General features: G+C 42.6%; 1 pseudogene; it reads left to right on the forward strand.

The window, feature by feature from the left end:
* Positions 1 to 6,562: 6,562 nt before the first annotated feature.
* Positions 6,563 to 9,593, forward strand: LOC147603598 (uncharacterized; annotated as a pseudogene).
* The last annotated feature ends 587 nt before the right edge of the window (positions 9,594 to 10,180 follow it).

The raw sequence follows: 10,180 nt of genomic DNA on the forward strand, positions 1-10,180 counted from the left end.
TGTCAGTTTGGAGTATCCCTTCCTGTTCAAGACCTTTTGATGATGTCCGACGATTGATGCGTCGGCTTGTGTTTCCACCTGGACTTTTTCAGGCTTGGTAAGGCATGGTTTCCAGTATTGATTTCGTTTCTGTAAGTGAGGTGGTATTGATTGCTTTTGTTCTTGAGTAGATTCAGGATCATAATTATGTTTTATTGTAGTAGTCCCTGCATTCTTTTTTGGTAGCCACAAGGTAGTAGCACCCTCGTAGTAGCCTTGTGCTTGTTGCAGAACCTTCTTTGGGATCCACCGTTGTTGATTGGTCTTGTTGGAGGTGGAACTGCTGGTTTTGGTGAACCTCCTCTTTAGCTTTGTATTACTTGGATGTTCCTTAGCAGCATTGGGTCTTGGCTTGCGAGCTGCTTTAGGTAACCAGATTTGAATTCTAAGTGCTTCCCCCCTTCCGTAGCCTTGTGCATATAAGAGATTTGTTGGCACATGCCATCCTTGAGTATTGTCATTGTCATTATTCACCCAAATCATCGGATCTTTTGAGGTTGTCTCTATCACAGTAGGGTTTTCCAATTTTGAAAAGATGGGAGTGCCGAAGCACTTGATTCAGATACCATATCTCCTAGCAATAATGATTTGTTTGCTTCATACCTAGGGGTTTCTTGAGGTTCCTCTGCATAGATTGGTCTTAGCATTCTTACGAGAATAATGTCATACCCATCTGGATCATAGAACTGTGTTTGCCTTGGCAATGCACAAGTGTCTATGGTAGCTAAAACATGGTTCCATTCTAAGGGATCTATCAAGTTCTCAGGAAAAGGTATAGGGATATACGCCTCATCCGTCACACTTCTGTCTATGGTAACATTTCCAAGTTGTAAGTCTCGACAAGATGCTCCACAGATCCATAGATCAGCTCTTCCTTCAGACATAGTTGCTCCCGATGCTTCTAAAGAAGCGGAATCAAACTCATCCACCACAGGAGAGTGCATCACATCTCGATAAGCGTGGTTTTTCAGATTCACCCTCGTGGTTACATTCTCATGTCTGAGGTACAAGTAATTGTAACCCCAGTCTTGAATCATTTTGAATTGGCACATGAATGGCCTTCCTAGGATCACTTCATAATTTGTGTTCTTGCCAAAGTCTACAATAGCAAAGGTATGTCCGTACTCAATGCCACATGACTTGACTATAACGTTCTCAAACAATGCTATGGGACTCTCTAGATTTCCATCTACCAATTGCAAACTCATCCTTGTACTTCCAATTGCATGTTTCCCCACATTTCCCATACAGTTTTTGTTGCTATACTCACCCTTGCTTCGCTATCTAGAATAGCTATAGATTCAATCTTGTTGATCTCCACAGGAAGCGTAGTATTTCCTTCATCATCCTCACAATAAAAAACAGAAGAAGGAGGGAGCACACACAAAGAGAAGCAAACCCTAATCCATATCCATCAATCATAAAGAAGGAGAGAAGCCATAGTCATCACCTCTCTCACACACACAAAAGAGAACACAACATAGTGTTATGTCCACACTATAAAGTAAACCTAATGTAATGTCCACACCACACATGACCAGCTGGACGTGGTCATAAACACACCACAGGATATCCATCTACCATACTGTCACTCTGTTAGCACCCATGTGCTATCCTCCAGCTGTATACGAGCTTGACATTTCAACACTCCCCCTCAAGCTCGACATGTCCATCTCTAGGACTCCCAATCTAGTATGGAAATACTCGAACTTATCCTTACCAAGTGCTTTGGTAAAGATATCTGCAACGTGCTCATCTGTCTGTACATATGTCAAATCAACATGCCCATCTAGCACTTTCTCTCTGATGAAATGATAGTGGACCTCAATATGTTTAGTCCTGGCATGATAAACTGGGTTGCTAGCAAGCTGAATACTACTCATGTTGTCACAATGAATGACAACTCTCATATCACTCTGTAACCTGACATCGTCTAGCAACTTCTTCAACCACATAGCCTCACATGCAGCTATGGCTGCTCCACGATACTCGGCCTCTGTGGTAGATAAAGCAACTGTAGGTTGCTTTTTACTGCTCCAACTCACAGCTCCACTACCAAGGCTGAAAACATAGCCACTGGTAGACCTCCTGTCATATGCACTACCGGCCCAATCTGCATCTGTATATCCATAGACATGTATGTCTTTTCCTACCTCATAGAAAAGACCATAATGCACGGTAGTTTTGACGTATCTCAGAATACATCTCACAGCATCCAAGTGAGGTTTACGAGGACTCTGCATAAATTGACTTACCAAACCAACTGCATAGCTGAGATCTGGCCTCGTAATGGTCATGTAGATAAGGCTACCAACCATTTTTCTATACATGGTGATATCATCAAGCTCATCACCCAAATCAGCCCTAAGCTTCATGTTTTGCTGTAATGGTGTCAACATTGGTTTGCATGCTGTCATACCATACTTTTCCAGCATGTCAAGTGCATATTGCCTTTGCACCAACCATATACCCTTGCTTGTTCTTATCACCTCAATGCCAAGAAAGAACCTTAAATCACCAAGGTCTTTCATATCAAACTCTTTGCATAAAGAGGCCTTAACCTCATCAATGCCTTTCCCACAATCACCTGTGATAATCAAATCATCAATATAAATGACTATCATCACGATACCATCATGTGTCTTCTTCACATAAAGTGAAGAATCTACATTTCCAACCACAAATCCAATACTGACAAGATATCTGCTGATCTTGTCACTCCAATTTGAAGCAAGCACGAGGTGCTTGCTTCAAACCATATATTGCTTTCTTTAACCTGCAAACAAAAGTAGGATATTTTGGATGTACATATCCTTCTGGCTGTTCCATGTACACCTCTTCTTGTAGTTCACCATTCAAGAAAGCATTTTTTACATCCATTTGATGTAAAGCCCAACCTTTTTGTGCTGCTAGTGCAATGATAGACCTCACAGTAGCCATCTTAGCCACTGGGCTGAAAGTTTCATCATAATCAAGACCATAAGTTTGTGCATATCCTTTAGCGACCAGCCTTGCTTTATGTCTCTCTAGGCTGCCATCTGACTTGCACTTTACCTTATACACCCATTTGCAACCAATTGCATTCTTTCCTTGCGGTAACTCAACCAATTCCCATGTATCATTTTTGTCCAAAGCATCCATCTCTTCATCCATGGCTTTCTCCCATACATGCTCTCCAATAGCCTCTGTATAGCATGTAGGTTCCACATGCTTCACCATAGATGTCATGTATGCATAGTGCATAGCAAAATCTCGATATGTCAATCTGTCAACTGGATATCTGACTCTCAGGATCTCCGCAATGCATGCGGGTCACTCTGTACACCTGTAACTCTAGCATGTGGTGGCACATATCTGTCCTGCCTAGCACCAGCAGGTGTGCGTAAAACAGGTATGCCAAGCTCCTCATCCAAACTCTCTGAACTAGATGACTCATAACCTGTGATTCCAATTCCTTCGACCTTCTTCTTTCCTTGGCCTTCTCCGGTGTTTGGATGCCCGGATTTTTGCCGTGTGCCCGGCCTTGCCATGTGTCAGGAGTGAAGTCTAGAGGGCTTACCTGTAAGCCGGTAGTGGTGTGGAGCTCCTGTGTGGTGGTATGAATGCAGGTCGCCAAAGTCACTCCTAGCTCTCTCTCGCTCTCAAAGTACAAATGAGGGTTTTTTTTGAGAGGATTCACTATATTAGCTTACCTTGCGCCTTGCGCCCGGTTTGGGACTCTCAAACCCTAGTCACACATTGTGACAAGGAGTCCATTCTCGTGTCTCGTGTCTATCTTCTTCTCCAAGCTCTTGCTTTGTGCTGCACACATGCACCGCGCACTTGGGTGGATTTTTTGGAAAGAAACCAAAGATGGGGGCTCCGCTTTGTCACCTTACTTTTATCCTTGTTGGTAATTGAATTATTGTGAATGAAATGCCTTCTTTCCATGTAGGAAAAACTAATTCACTCCACCAAGGTTGATCTCTAAATATTTACGGGGATGCCAGAATTTACCGTACCTAAAGGTCAGTGCCTCCTCCACTGACAGCAGCAGATGGAGGAGATCCGGGCCCGGGAGCATCGTTCCAATGAGGAGATACTGGCTCAGATGAGGGCCGACCATTAGTATAGGATGGAGCTAGATAGCTTGATGCACTCTCATGATTCTACTACCCTGGGCATATATGCATATACCCCTACAGATAGAGCTCCATCCCTCCTCACGGATATACCATCACCACCATCCCCAGTACATCACTACCTATATTCAGTTTAGTTTTGTATTAGTTTTGTTCCTTTTGTCTTCCGATAGATGGATGACATACACACCATGTACATTTGATTTGTCTCATAGGCTGATTTCAGCCTGACACAGATGTTAAAAGTCCTTCTTTATTTCTTTCTTTCTCTCTCTCTCTCTCAGCAAAGTAGATGGGGGTTAAAGTTGATATGGAAGCCATATTTGATAACTTTTTGGGTGGATCCAAAGTAGATTTAGTAGAGTGGTTTTCAACGCTATGAGAGAGCATGAGGTGAGCCATGCATGCAATGAAGTTTGGGTGTTGTTTTTATAGGTCTATATAGAGCCATATGGAGGGTGTGTGCATCTTTGGGGGGGTTAGAGTGTGTGTGTACATGTGTGTGTGTGTGTGTATGTGTGTGAACATGTGTTTGAGGGGTGGATGTGTGTGTGTGGGGGGGGGCGGGGGGGGGACTGATTTTGTGTGTGTGGGCAAGGTGGGATTGATTTTGTGTTTGTGTGTGTGTGTGTGTGTTTGTATTTACGAGGGGTAATGTGTATAACCGGGTCGACTACGTTCTCGGATTAACATATTTGTTGATTGTGATCCTCGCTACATTGCATATATCTCGATGAAGACCGGTGGGGGAACATGCACCTACTTTCAAATTAGCTGGTGAAATGGGACTTCCTAGTGGTTCTAGAACTAACGATGGCTATGGGGTCAGCAAAGGGCTAAAAGGAGCCACACCAATACATCCGAGCAGCCACTACTTGCTCAGCCTAGAGCCTTTGATCGATTTGAGCCCCTTCCCAACCAAATCATCTGAGTTCACACGAAGGGTCGAAGTCCTCAAAGCTCCGACATGTCGCTATGCATCTACAAAAGTCAGCCAGACAATGGTGGGCCAATCAACGAGCCTAAGGGGAAGCCCCAAAGACGTGGAGGTCAATGAGGGTTGCTATCATGAAGCAATTCCTCCCAAGCGACGCCAAGGACAAAGTCCTTACCAAATGGCGAAGCTTGAAGATGAATCCTCATCACACAAATTTGTCCACAAGTATGTAGACAAGTCCCAAAGCCACTGTCTATAGAAGGATAGATTTTGTAGAGCAAAAGCAACAATTTTGTGTGGGCCTCCCCGAGGAGATGAGTGAGTACATCAACTCACAGTGGCCCAGATCTATTACGGCCATCATCCACCATACAATGGTAGCCTCCAAGATCAATTTCCAACAAGGAGGAGGCAAGAAAATCTCAAAAGTAGTGGAAACAAAAGAGCCAAGTGAGCCAAAAGGGAAGCCTAACACTTCCAAGGCTCAAAACCAAGCAAAGCCCAAGGCTAAAGAAAAAATGTCAATGATTCCTTCATTCCTAAGTGTCTTGCATAGGATTCCATTTTGGATGGGACTTTTAAGTCTATACATACATACATACATACATACACTTGAGACGAGCTGGTTTTGGAGCCTTTCATGAGAGCTGTATATGGGGTGGCTTACCAAGACAGCTGAGGGTCTAGAAGGTTGATAGATTCCTGCTCTCTACTCTCTCTCTCTCTCTCTCTCTCTCTCTCTCTCTCTCTCTCTCTTGTGTGGGTTCTGTGTGTTTTCTCTTTTACTTTCGGCTTCAGTACCACAAGAAGTTCCATGCAATACAGTTGCAATATAGTTGAGCACATTTCCCTTTACAGTTGAGCACATTTCCCTTTGATGTGCGCAGGCCGATAGAAAGCTCTGAAGGTCGTGATCCCCATGCAGGAAAAATTCTGTACAACTTTGGTAGAGTTCAATGCTACTTATGGCCTTTCCATGGAGGGTTTAGATCCCAAAATGGTTAGGTGGGAGCAGGTCACTGATGCTGAATGGTTCAGTATGTTCAAACAAACAAAGGATCCCAGCTAGTACCGCATCAAATGCAGCACCATCCACACCGAAATGTATGAGTCGATGATGAAACTGCACTACAATGTATACCAGAAGGCCCCAACCAACATGGAAATTTCCTCTGCATTTGCAAAGGGTTTCGTGAAAGAATTCAGTCCTATCGTGATTGCAAGCGGGACAGCCATTAGGTTCAATTGGGCCGAGTTTGCAGTGCAGTACTTGCAGGATATTCGAGAGAAGGGCTATTATGAGGGCCATGTTAAGAAGTGGAGACTATGCAATCTTCAGCTTCCAGCTTCAAAAGTTGAGGATGAGTCTGCTGACATCTGTGAGGAAAACATGGCATTGGCAGGAAAGAGTACTGCCAAATCTACCAAGGCCACACTTCAGCCTCATCAAGATAGTCGATAGGAGATGGAAGCTTCTTCATTTTGTGGGTTGGAGGAACGGCAGTGCATGAAGGCAGCTGTCCTTCAAATGAAAACACAGCTACATTATGAGAAACAGAATCTAAACAATGTGCAAGAGGGCCTGGAACTTGCTAGGGCTTTGAATGCAAAAAATGCGAAGGTCACTCCTATTGTCACGGCCATGAGACAGAGGTTGCAAGCTAAGATGGAGTTGCAGGCTCTATTGCAAAGCAATGATGTGGATGCCCGGTGAAAGATGGAGCTTGAAGTCAGAATAGAGATAACCAAAGACACCATAGAGGCTATGGGGTTTCCTCTTCGTGAAGATGACCCCATAGATAGTGACATAGACATAACCTGTAAACTGGTAAGTGTCCGTAAGTTTCATCTCTGCACTTTATGTTTGGTACATGTGCTCAGGTAACTCATGTACTTACCATGCTCTTTTTGTCTTGGTTTTGTAGGTTGAGGTGGAAATTGCAAAATCCAAGGTGCAGAACTCTGAAAGCCAACTTGAACTTCTGATGCACATGTAGTCCAAGCTGCAGGGCTCGTTTCTTCAAACTGCCCTAACTAATCTAGCCCTTGCTAGTTTTATGAAGGATAGAGAGGTACAAGACAGCATCGGAACAAACCTGTGTACTGGTTGTGGTCTGCCCCTTGAGGTCCAACCATTCCTTGCAATGGTCAAGCTCCCTTGTGAGCATAATTATCACCTTCTGTGCTGCTACATGCTCCCTTGGGACCGTATGTAGGGCTCCCTTCTGCAAAAAAAGCATACCTACCGCATGGTTGTGCAACCTTGCAACACAACGACATCCAACCACACCAGAGATTGGTAAGAAACCATACTTGAATGTATGCTTGATAGCTATCATACAGGATATACAGTCTGCAAGCTTGATCATATTGGGAATAAAAGGTGTGCTAGTTAGCATAATGAATATGCTAATTAGCATGCCAGGTATGCTAGTTATCATACTAGATATGCTAGTTAGCATATACAGTATGATAGTTAGCATATTGCATATGCTAATTAACATATCCAGTATACTAGTTAGCATACTAGATATGCTAGTAGGATGCTAACTAGCATATACCGTATATGCTAGTTAGCATACCCTGCATGCTAACTAGCATCCTCTTTAGCACACTCTGTATGCTAACTAGCATCCTAGTAAGCATACCCTGTATACTAACTAGCATAGCATATATGCTAACTAGCATCCTCTTTAGCATACTCTGTATGCTAATAACTAGCATAGCATATATGCTAGTTAGCATACCCAATACGCTAACAAGCATACCGGATATGCTAACTAGCATAGCATATATACTAACTAGCATCCTCTTTAGCATACTCTGTATGCTAACTAGCATAGCATATATGCTAGTTAGCATACCCAATACGCTAACAAGCATACCGGATATGCTAATTAGCATATCAAGTAGGCCTACTAGCATATCCAGTATGCTAACTAGCATACGGGATATGTTAACTAGCATGCTAACTAGCATACCGGATATGCTAAAAAGCGTATCCAGAATGCTAATAAACACAATGGATATGCTAGTTAGGATACTGGATACGCTAACTAGCATACAAGATACGCTAATTAGCATAACCAGTATGCTAACTAGCACACTGGATATGCTAGTTGGATGAGTGGATGCTAATTAGCATACCCAATATGCTAGTAAGCATATTGGGTATGCTTATTAGCATACCAGAGTTAGCATATTGAATGCTAATTAGCATATCCAGTATGCTAGTTAGCATATTGGATTGCTATCTGAAATGCTAATTAGCATACAGGATATGCTAATTAGCATATCCTGTATGCTAACTAGCATACTGGTTATGCTAATTAGCATACTGAATATGCTAGTTAGCATACTTGATATGCTATTAAGCATGTTGGATATGCTAATTACCAATTTTTATATGCTAGTAAGCATTTTGGAGCATATTGGATTAGCTTAGAGGTTATAAGGTCTACTAGTTAGCATACTAGGTATGCTAGTTAGCATATTGGATATGCTTATTAGCATACCAGATATGCTAGCTAGAATGATAGTTAGCATACAGGATATACTAATTAGCATATCCAGTATGCTGGTTAGTATACTGGATATGCTAATTAGCATATCTTGTATGCTAACTAGCATACTGGATATGCTAATTAGCATACTTGATATGCTATTAAGCATGTTGGATATGCTAATTAGCATATACTGTGCTCTAGTAAGTACATAGAAGCTTTTGGGTACACTTGAATTGCTTAGAGATTATAAGGTTTATTAGTTAGCATACCTGGTATGCTTGTTAGCATACTTGATATTCTAGTTAGCAAATATGATTATGCTAGCTAGCATACACAGGAATGCTAATTAGCATACTGGCCTAGCTGCACACATAGTTAGCATATGAAACATACTATGTAGCATACATGACATGCGTATAAAGGGTGTAATCAAAGATTTTTTTGTTGCAGGCCTCTCAAAGCCCCTACATGATGTGGGCAGTGTGCATGACACCAAAGGTAAGGGAAAGGCTACAAACAACTGAGAACCCTTTGACTGAGAAGGGTGGTGAGCTAGATACAATGAATGAAGGAGTAGATGCAGGATCCCAACAAATGCAAAGTGCAAGCATGAAAACAACAGAGGAAGGCAGTGACATTAGCAATAAATCAAAAGAAGATGATTTTTTTGTCATGGTTCCTCATGCGCATGCCATGCCTGCTGCAACTGACACGGTAAAAACTTCTCAGCAGACAATGGCTAGTCCCAGTGCATCAGGGGAAACATTGAAGACTAACAGCATAGAGGACCCGCATGAAGTTGGTGATAACAGCCCTCTCGAGGGTTTTTTGTGAAAGGCTAAGGCAAAGAGAAAAGTGGGCCCGGAAGAGGTACCTGAAGAAACTGCAAGCAACGGCTATGGTTCCCCAAAGAAGATGGAGGATAAAGCTGAAAGCACCAAAGGTGAAAAGAAAGCCACCCGCTCAAGAGCTTGCAAAAAACTGTGTTAAGACCTTTCCTTTTTTTCCAGATTCTGTACTGTAAGCAGGCAACTGTCACTTTTCAGTTGTTTAGCCTTTACTTAGTGTTCCCATACCTATGCCCTTCACTCTTATGGCTATGCCATTTTGAAAACCTAATGCCTCTTGTGGCTATCATGTAAATTTTTTTATTTTCCCGGTGAAAATGTCTTTGTGTAATATAATGTTGAGCAGTAGTCCATTATAATTTTCTGCCAATCTATGAACTTCTTCACTTCTATCGCTGTTTCTTTGCAGAGGAAGAGAAACTAGCATTAATTGCCTTTCCTGATGTAAATGCGGCCATGCGATTGGCAGAAATTACGGAAATGGCGAGTCCGCAAAACCAGGCAAATAAGGAGACAAAAATTGGAGATTGAAAAGCGGCTCGAACGATATTCACAGCGTGCCCGTAGAATTTTTGAGCGCCTAAATTATGTTCACCCATCAGGGGAGGTTATATATGCTGAATGGTATCCTCTTCCAGACCCAATATGGGTGCCTAAGCGACTGTGTGATGAAAAAAGGGCTCTTTTACTAGATCTCAATGGTCTTTTGCAGAGGGTGGTAGAGACTCG

The sequence above is a fragment of the Cibotium barometz genome, chromosome 63 (assembly GCF_041138505.1).
Source record: "Cibotium barometz isolate CiBa-2024 chromosome 63, ASM4113850v1, whole genome shotgun sequence".
NCBI classification, from domain to species: domain Eukaryota; kingdom Viridiplantae; phylum Streptophyta; class Polypodiopsida; order Cyatheales; family Cibotiaceae; genus Cibotium; species Cibotium barometz.